This window comes from Silurus meridionalis, chromosome 18 (genome assembly GCF_014805685.1).
Source record: "Silurus meridionalis isolate SWU-2019-XX chromosome 18, ASM1480568v1, whole genome shotgun sequence".
Lineage (NCBI taxonomy): Eukaryota > Metazoa > Chordata > Actinopteri > Siluriformes > Siluridae > Silurus > Silurus meridionalis.
The window spans coordinates 7,674,678-7,685,844 of NC_060901.1; positions in this window are offsets into that span (position 1 = coordinate 7,674,678).

The following is an 11,167-nucleotide window of genomic DNA, read 5'->3' on the forward strand; positions in this document are numbered from 1 at the left end:
TGCAATAGACTGCATCACATTCCCTCATGGTTGATTATTATTATTTTTCCCCTTCAGTGTTTTATTCCTTACTTATTTATTATTAAGAAACTCATTCATGCTAGTCCCCTTTCTGAGAGTTGTCACACTCACATTCAAGTTCCCTTTACTCTAAGATGAATTGTTCATGTTTGCCTGCTGTGCTGTTGGGCTTATCTCCACTGCTTACCAAATTGAGCAGGGACCTGCATAAAACCAAGGGTATAAAATCCTTAAGCCTGAACAACAGGGCATCAGTCTATCCAAATCCACCACCATGCTCATATTTGGACTTTTGTAGCCATTTATAGCAGGCTAACTGCAAATTTAACAGACAAAAATCAGAAAGTGTCTGTGTCTGTTATTAGACATCAGTCATAGAACTGTGACTTTCAAAAAATCAAGCAAGTAAGCAGTGCAACTGTTTTATATTTATATTTGATCAATTAATTATAAAAAAATATATATATTTGGTCATACGCTGTTTTTTACAATATAAACTGAAACTTGAGTGAGGTTAAATAAAGTGACATAAACACATCATTTTGTTATGGTACCTAACTGCAGCCACCCACTGACTTGGAGCACACACATCTTCAGTCAGTGACTCACTCGTGGAGAGTGGGCGTCCAGCAGCCCATTCATAGAAACACTCTTTAACACTCTAAAAGAAATACGATTTATTGCAAAACTAAGGACTCAAAAAATGTTAAAGGTTGTACTCATAAAGCCAACATATAGAATTATTATAATTGCTATTATTATTAATAATAACAATAATAATGATATTAATAATACAATAATAATAATATTATTATTGTTAGAAGTAGTAGTATTAGTATTGCTGTGGTTACTATTACTACTACAAAAATAAATTAAACTCTTCTTCTTCTTCTTTTTTCGGCTTCTTTCGGATTAGGGGTCGCCACAGTAGGTCATCTGTCCCCATATCCCCTGTCCTCTACATCTGCCCCTTTCAAACTAACTACCTGAATGTCTCCCCTCACCACATCCATAAACCGCCTCCTTGGTCTTCCTCTTTTCCTCCTTCCTGGCGGCTCCATCCTCAGCATTCTCCTACCGATATACCCCATGTCTCTCCTCTGAACATGTCCAAACCATCTCAATCTTGCCTCCCTGCCTTGTCTCCAAAAGTCCTACATGCACTGTCCCTCTAATATACTCATTCCTAATCCTGTCCACCGAAAACAAAAACCTCAACATCTTCAGCTCTGCTACCTTCAGCTCCACCTCCTGTCTTTTAGTCAATGCCACAGTCTGTAAACCATACAACATTGCAGGTCTCACCACAGTCCTATAAACTTTCCTTTTCACTCTTTCAGATACTCTTTATCACAAATCACTCCTGACACTCTTCTCCACCCACTCTTGCCTGCACTTTTTCTTCACTTCTCTAACACACTCTCCATTACTTTGCACTGTTCACCCCAGGTACCTAAACTCATCTACCTTCTCCACCTCTTCTCCCTGCAACTGCACCACTCCACTGCCCTCCCTCTCATTCACACACATGTACTCTGTCTTACTCCTACTGACTTTCATTCCCCCTCTCTCCAGCACGTACCTCCAGCTCTTCAGGCTTTTCTCCACCTGCTCCCTACTTTTACTACAAATCACAATATCATACGCAAACATCATAGTCCATGGAGACTCCTGTCTGACCTCGTCCGTCAACCTCTCCATCACCACTGCAAACAGGAAAGGGCTCATTGCCGATCCTTGATGCAGTCCAACCTCCAACTTGAACAAGTCTGTCGTGCCTACTGCACACTTCACTGCTGTCATACTGTCCTCATACATGTCCTGCACCACCCTCACATACTTCTCTGACACACCTGACTTCCTCATACAATAACACAGCTATCAACTCCTCTCTCATTCTGTCGTATGCTTTCTCTAAATCCACAAACACACAATGCAACTCCTTCTGACCTTCTCTATACTTCTCCATCAATATTTTCAAAGCAAATAATGCATCTGTGGTGCTCTTCCTCAGCATTAAACCATACTGTTGCTCACAGATGGTCACCTCTTTTCTCAGCCTGGCTTCCACTATTCTTTCCCATAACTTCATGGTGTGACTAATCAACTTAATTCCCCTGTAGTTACTGCAGTTCTGCACATCTCCCTTATTCACAAAGATTGGTACCAGCACACTCCTTCTCCATTCCTCAGGCATCTTCTTACCTTCCAAAATCTTGTTGAACAACCTGCTTAAAACTCCACTGCCATCTCTCCCAAACATCTCTACGCTTCTACTGGTATGTCATTTGGTCCAACCGACTTTCAACTATTCATCCTCTTAATCGCTGCTCTCACTTCCTCCTTACTAATCCTATCCATTTCCTGCTTCACCATCTCCACATCATCCAACCTAGTCTCTCTCTCATTTTCCTCGAATATCAGCTACTCAAAATATTCCCTCCATCTTCTCAACATAATCTCCTCACTAGTCAACACATTTTCATCTTAATCATTTATTGCTCTAACTTGTAGCACATCTTTCCCAGCTCGTTCCCTTTGCCTGACCAATTGGTACAAATCCTTTTCTCCTTCCTTAATGTCCAACTTCTCATACAGCTCCTCATATGCCTTTTCCTTCGCATTCGCCACATCCCGCTTCACCTGCTGCCGCATCTCCTTGTAAAACAAGTTAATCTCTCCACAGCATGAAAAAATTCAGTGTTACAAAGACCAAAGGGAAAACAAATTATATTTGACACTTTATACACAACCATGTGGTGTAACTTTGGAGCATGTATTTGAATCGGTAGGGACTGTATAAAATATATATTAGTTCTGACTAACAACACCACAGTGCTATATTATATGAACACAGTAGTATTTTACATCAACCACCAAGGGGCTTTGGAAATAGGCAGGTGTTTGTCTTCTGTCCTTAAGGCTTTGTAGCTACCAGCAGGTTCACTGATTCGCATAAGTATTAAGTACCCCCCACCCCCACCCCATCTAACAATTGAGCAAGTTTATTGTGAAACAAACATCAATCAAGCAACAAAGTATACATTTGTTGTAAAGAGGTTCACTATTGGGGATTAGTACCAAGCTAGAGCTACATTTGGCTAGAATTACAGTTGAGAAAATGCTGATTTACAGCGCCTTAGAATAGAGCCTACATAAATGCTTATCAGAGTTCAAGTGGTAGACATATTTTTTAACATGCACCGTTCAGAGAATATTGCATGAGTCAAGCCTTCATGGGCAAATTGCAGCAAAGAAACCATTACTTTAGAAGAACAACAAGCAGGAGAAAGGCGAAGAAACACAAGCAATGGGCATTCGATCAGTGGAATTCAGTCCTTTAAATCCTCCAGCTCTAAATGCCTCTAAATTTAAGATTTTTAATCTTAAAGAACCTACCTGCTCTGTCTTTGTTACAAAGGTTGAACAGATGGTTCCTGAATTTGTGGTTCCCACTGTAAAACATGGAGGAGGTGTGATGGTGTGGGGGTGCTTTGCTGATAAAACTGAGGGCAGACTTATCCATCGTACAGTCGCTACCACAGCATTTCGCAGTAAAATGTCATCCCAAATTGGGGTTTCCTCAATTTGTTTTCTAACAGGACAGTGACCCAAAACACACCGCTAGGTTACAGTATGTGAGAGCTATTTGTCCAAGAAGGAGATTCATCAAATGATCTGGTCTTCGCAATCACCTAATCTAAATCCAATTCAGATGGTTTGAGGGTAAAGTGGGGCAGCCAACAGCAGTACTCAACACCCCTAGGAACTTTTTGTAGGTTTTTGGGAAACCATTTTTCCTCATGAATCTGTTGAGAGAATGCCATGAGTATCCAAAGCTTTCATCAAAGCTAAACGTAGCTACATTGGACAATCTAAAATATAAAACATTTCAGGGTTGTATAATACTTTTTTGTTAACTCCATAATTCCATACATGTTATTTCATAGTTTGACTGTCTTTAGTATTATTGTACAATGTTGAAAAAATTAAAATAAAGAAAATTCTAAAAAAGAAGGCATGTCCAAACTTTTGACTTGCAATGTGTTTAATAGTTTAGATTGACCAGTGGGTATGCATTTGTATTCTTTCCTGTCACTTTTAGAGCATTTACTGTGATCATGTTGCTCTTTCCCCAAAACTTATTTAGTATTGTGTTTGTCTCCACCCAGATGAAACCAGGTTCAAGCTGGATTTGGTCCCTGTGGTCAAGCTTTCACATTTTCCCTCATCTCTGGGGTTTTCTGGCATTCCATCTACATCATTTATTACAATTGCCTGGTGTCTTAGTGTGTTAGAGCACTCACCATTACAATCCTGAGACTTTGGTTTTCACAATTTCATTGTGCAGACTTTCTTTGGAGTTTAATCTTTTGGCCACTCTGCACCAGAGGGTTGTTAAGATGCTCATCCTGATTCCAGGGCATCTTGAAAAATATGTACATAATAAAAAAGGTAAGTTTCATCCTTTCCATTGTATTTATGAAATCATGGCCAAGCTGCATTGATCCAGACTGAAAATATAATAAATTAATAATTACACGGTCTAACCAAACATTTGATTTTTAAAACATTAATATAAAATATTAAATGATATAAAATATAAAAGAGAGGACTGGTTTCAAAAGAGAGGACTGGTTTCAAAAGAGAGGACTGGTTTGGCATAGTGAATCAGTAGATACAATATGTCAGTCCATATTCCTTGGATCTTGTGTAGAATATATCACAATGTGGATATAATGTATACTATACTTTGTACACTGTATATTCTCATTTTAAATGCAGCCTAAATGTTTTTATTTGTAAGATGACAGGTATTAAAAGCTGGTTTATTTTGTCAGAGCATGTGTGTGTCTGTGTGTGTGTGTGTGTGTGTGTGTGTGTGTTAGTCCAACAATATTGACTATATTAGTTGAAAATGTCAGACACCTGTAAAATTCTTTCTGTGATTATTTGAAGAACGTGTTATTGTGATGTTTCTGTCATCTCACTGGCTTGCCACATGGAGCCCTTGTTTATTTACGTGTGTGAGAAAGTGAGAGAGCGTGTGTCAAATAAAATCAGCCAAGAGCGCTCTAATGGTGTTTTTTTCTTTTTTTTTGCGTCTAATCCAAGGGGCAAAATGTCTATTTCTGGTCGCTCATATCAATATGTGTCTACCAGCTGCACTTCTGTTGGACGCGTTGGTATACAGACAGTGTGACCTTTCATCGTTGAAAGACTTTTTATCATCTGAATTAAAAGCAATGGAATAAATGGGCTATGCTTTCTTTGAACAGATGTGCATAAGCCTTTCTTCAGGGTTTTTATAAAGAAAGGTATTTATTGGATGTGTGATACTCTTTTGAAAAATGAAGTAAACAGATGGCCATAACATCTAATCATTTCTTATACCACATTGCTGCTGAATAATCAGTTCTGACTTCAAATTAGTTTTTAGTAATAGTAGTTTTTAATGCTATACAGTACATATAGTTTTAAAAGCTATACTTTGAAATGTTATCATTGTTAAGCAGTTAAAAAAGAAGTCTCACTCATTGCTTTTTCTATCAGATACACATCTGACCTGGTAAATTTCACCTCATCCCTCTTTTCCTGTCGAGACAGTTTCTCAAATTAAATGTTATTTTGTAAGGTGCATTGTTCTAAGAAGCATTTATGCACTTGTCATTTCTGTCTTAAAAGCAAGCCGCTATCTGATGTGTTTCTGGGGTCCAGGAATGCCTTAATGATGGAAATATGATGCGGCTGGATATGTGGCTAGAACATCGTCAGATGCCTGGCAAAATACTCAGTCATTTCTTTTTTTCATCAGTGAATTTGTCCTGCAGTCATGTCTCTTCATTCTGTTTTATAGTGAACGAAGACCTCTTGACAAGCACTTAAATGAGCACTTTAGAAATATATAAACTAAAATTGTACTTTTTGTTCGCTCTAATGACCCATTGTACGGTCTTCTCTTTAGCAAGCTTTTAGCCTGTTAGAATACTTGGGTCCTGACCTATTTCTTCTCAGAATGAGGATTTCTTTTTTTTTTTTTTTCTTTTAATAGAGCACTTCTGTATATCCCTCTGAATAAGAACATTTATAAATGTTAATGTTGACTGTGAACATATCCATTAGCACAAATTCAGTATGAGGAACCGCAGGATAATACTTAGGCTATAAGATCATTGTGAGTGACAGAGCTGCAATTAAACTGACAAGGTGAACATGGTGACATGTGTTGCCATTGCAGGCAACACCCTACAGGACATCAAAAGCCAACTGTGTAGCCCATCAGGTTTCCTAATCAAGACCAACTGCAGGCTTAAAGGCTATTTATACAAATTGCAGTTGAATTTCTGGATTTTGTTGAATTATTTACCAAACAAATATTTCACTTTAGTCCCAATTATGAAACAAATGACCAGTTTCTGTTAATGTGCTTAATCTGGTTATGTTTCAACAGAAATTGCTCTTACATAAAGAAATGTGTATTACAGATGGACAAATGTACAGTCATAAAATATGTAATGTTACTACAAGGTAATGTATTACAGAACACATTGTAAATGCATAAAACACAGAGTGTTTTTGTCTAATTGTAATTTTATAAAGAAACACACTTTGTATACCTTTTCATATTCTTACTCACTTTCAGTCATTTATTTATCCTGGTCAAACGTGCAGTAGTTCTGAAACCTATTCCAGGAACACTGGGCATGAGGCATGAGGTACAATATATTCATATATTCACACACTCATACACTTAGGGGTAATCTTAGCAATTTCATATCCTGGCATGATTATAAGATGTGGGAAGATACCAAGTGTCTGGAAAACAAACCAGACTGACTCAGTAAGAACATAGAAACTCGATGGTTTATTCCAAAAATGATGGCTTATTTAGACATTCTGATAATCACACCAAGAACAAATTTACATTAAAGTCTATAATCTACAGCCATGTCAGACATTCTCACGATCACTGTCTGATCTGAGCCAGCACCAATGTGAGTCACAAGATCACATAGAAAGTGTCTATACAGACACTAAGTACTAGATTTATACTTTTCTAACATTTTGAGCTTAGTGGTATTTTCCTTTTATGAAGATGACCTGCTATATTTGTGTACGTAATGATATCATACCAGCATGTTGCCTGCCTGGTGTTATATCACAGTTTCCTGAAGCATGTTTATCTTAATGATTTGCAATGTTTAAGATGTTAAAGGCCATTTTCTATAAGTCAAGTCAAGTCAAGTTTATTTCTATAGCGCTTTTCACAACAGACATTGTCTCAAAGCAGCTTTACAGAAATCAACAGTCAAGGTGAATGGTGTGCATTTATCCCTGATGAGCAGCCGTGGTGACTGTGGCAAGGAAAAACCCCCTTAGATGTTATGAGGAAGAAACCTTGAGAGGAACCAGACTCAAAAGGGGAACCCATCCTCATTTGGGTGACATCAAGAGTGTGATCATAAATCTTTCAACAATACAGAACACTGGAGAGTGAGAACTAACATGAGCACTGGAGTATAAGATTATAAGTAATGATCTTTCTACAGTCTTATACAGTCTATATGGTTATAAAACTAGGAGCTACTGAGCAACTTTTAAAATAGCTCAACATTTGTGATCATCACAGATCCAGCACCAGCTTCTCCATGCCAGAGCCTTTAAACACTCCAGGAGGTCCAATGTCAAAACTCCACACATGTAGTGGGATCCAATTGGCACTGGTACGTCCCTAGATGGTTCGGGATGTTTGCGAGTTCGGCATCTACTTCTTCAAAGGTCCATAATCTTCATGAGGTGGGATGTGACTGGAGCTGGCCAACCTCAGGATGCCTTGGGATGGGGAGAGAAAGAGAAGCAGTGGAGAGAAATTAGCGTAGCTTCTGTTCATGATATTAACAGCACAAGTTGATAATGTGCATGTGATCAGATGTTCTGGATCACAAGGTTATGATGTGATGTATTATGTGTAGGCTTTGCTAAAAGATATGTTTTTAATCTACACTTAAACTGGGAGAGTGTGTCTGAGCCCCGAACACTGTCAGGAAGACTATTCCAGAGTTTAGGAGCTAAATGTGAAAATGATCTACTGCCTTTATTGGACTTTGCTATTCTAGAAACTACTAGAAGCCCAGAGTTTTGAGATCTCAGGGAGCGTGACGGATTGTAGCATGTTAAAAGACTGGAGAGATACATGGGAACCAAACCATTTAGTGCTTTATAAGTAAGAAGCAGTAGTTTGTAGTTTAATCTTAAAAGGAAGCCAGTGCAGGGATAATAAGATTGGGGATGTATGATCATTTTTCTATAGCCACGTGCATTCTTCTGTATACTTGAGCTCACAAATGCCCAAGAATTGTATTTCTCAGCACTACATTTCAAAGTCACAGTGATGCAAATAATTCTTTACATTGCTGAAATAATAATAATTCTACAAAGAGATAGAGTATAGTAGTATTATACAGTATTAGTGCCTTAAATTCTTTTATGAAAATATCATATAAATACAGCATAGATTTTGCATGCAATTATTCGATTCAATTCAATTTGGTTTGTACAACCAATTTGGTACACAGCAGTTTTACAGAAATGCAAAGATTCAAAATATAAATTTGAAAGGAATACATTCATCACTATAAATTCATCTCAAACATTCAAGCCAGAGGTGATGGTTTAAAGGCAAACTTGAGTAGAACCAAACTCCAAACAGAATCTGTCTGTATCTGGTGACTGCGATTATACATAATTTCCCTTTTAAACTGGTCATAAACAGTAATCTGTACAGTAACTATGATATTCATAATAGTTTTAACGTACGTCTTTGCTGAAGTTAACACTTCACTTCTGTTCACTGATAGAGACTTAGTTAAGTGTAAAACTGTTTCTGAAAATGGCAGTTTTAAAACTATCATCAGAGCTGTAATCCTAAACTCTTGTAGCAAAATTGTTTCAGTTGCAATCTGAAACCACCTTCATGGTTTCTAAGTGTTTACCATCTACAGTAATCTCATGTGTCTGTATGTTGTCCATGTGGGGGGTCATCCTTATCAGCAGCAGGTGGTTTCAAAGTGATGATAAATCAAACCAGAGGTAAGGCTCCAGGATGGAGAGCAGAAGGTGTCAGGATCCCTTTCAATTGTGTGTGTAATATCACATAAAAACCCACTTGTTAAGGTGTTTTGTACCATGTTACTGTATGTCCTTAAATTATATGTGAAACATGAAACTACATATCCTATTTTAAACAAAAGATTTTTATTTTGAATGTGTATATTATCTGGACATAGTCATTATACATGTAGAAATGTGAAAAAGCCATGTCAAAAATAACACCACATGCCCTTCATATAAATAGGTGTAGAAAAAAAAAAAAAAAAAAGGAAAATATCGATACAAATTATAGGTCCTAATAAACATACACATAGATAGATAGATAGATAGATAGATAGATAGATAGATAGATAGATAGATAGATAGATAGATAGATAGATAGATAGACAGATAGACAGATAGATAGATAGATAGATAGATAGATAGATAGATAGATAGAGCAAGAGAGAGAGAGAGAGAGAGAGAGAGAGAGAGAGAGAGAGAGATCTCCTCTGCCTGGAGATGATGCTATGCAGTGGATGCAGTGAATTGTTAATGATTGACAGGAGCCTGTTCAGCGCCCATCTCTCTGGCACTGATGTCAGGCTGTCCAGCTCCGAGCCCACACCCGAGCTTGCCTTTCTCACCAGCTTGTCCAGACGTGAAGCATTCTTCATCTTGATGTTGCTCCCCAGCACACCGCCGCATAGAAGAGGGCACTCGCCATGACAGTCTGATAGAACATCTGCAGCAGCTTTTTTAAGATGTTGAAGGACACCAGCCTTCTGAGGAAGTAAAGCCAGCTCTGTCCTCTCCTGCACAGATAGTCCATGTTGGCAGTCCAGTCCAGTCCATTCCATCCAGCTGCACTCACAGGTATTTGTAGATCTTTACAATCCCCATCGTTGATAGTCACAGGCTCCGGTTGAGGCCTGGAGGAGGCCTGTCTCCTGAAGTCCACCAAAAGGTGCAGGTGGTTAAATTCACACCATGCAACAAACTTGGTTTGTCTGCTTTGCCAGAACGAAGCCTTCTCAGCACTCTGCACCTGGTCTGCTGTGATCGTGGGTGGAGGGACACTCTCCCCTGTAACATTTCTTCAAGGTTGTGTTCCTCATTTACTTTTTGCCTCAGTGACTACTGTGCGCACTAGTAAAAAAAAAAAAAGTAAATATGATTTTCTTCATAGTAATAAATATGGTGTATATCTGTAATCCACAGTGCCCCCAAAAAATCATTTTTTGGTAAGTAGATTTATAGTATTGACATGTACGCTAACATTTTCAGAGCTGCAGATCTTTCAACTGAATGAAGCTGTCAGCCTTGAGTCTCAGCATCAGATGGTTATTTTGACATACTTCTACAAAGACAACCTGATCAAGGCGTTCCCATGGGCACAGCACTTTTGAAGTAGTCCTTCATAGTCATCAGAGGCCCTGAGATACAAAGCCCAAGTCTTCAAGCCCAAGTTTTCCAAAAAAGTAACCTATTTCTTCTTCGATCAACACAAGCATATATTGAAAAAAAAAAAAAAAAAACATCCTGTAGTAAATATTAGTGAAATTATCTTTTCAGGTGGTGACAAATGTTTTAAAAACTGCACACTACTAAATCAAGAAGGCTATAGGTTTTTTTCAATTATAAGTTCAGTGACAGAGCTGGTGGGGAAAAACATCCAAAACTGTCGGTCTCCTACTGCTTGTAAGATTACTTTGTCTGGAGTTAATTCTCCAGTATCAGTTTACAGTCATTGGAAGACTGCCACCATGAGTAATGTGGTTCTTTGAGCTTGTGTAATGCAGACTGTGGGGCTTTATACATTTATGTATATGCATGGGCATCTGTAGATACCATAAGTAATGCATAACATTATCCACTATCCAGTTTCTTTTTTTGCTGTATTTTTCTAAATCACTAGTCTAAGTGGCTAAAACAAGCTGATTTCCTATTATTAGATAATTCATTTATTCAATTCATAGTTGACCAATTGAGAGGTAGGGTCACTAAATGGAAATTGCTTTCTTTTGACTTTACAAAAAAAAAAAGTATTTGTTCT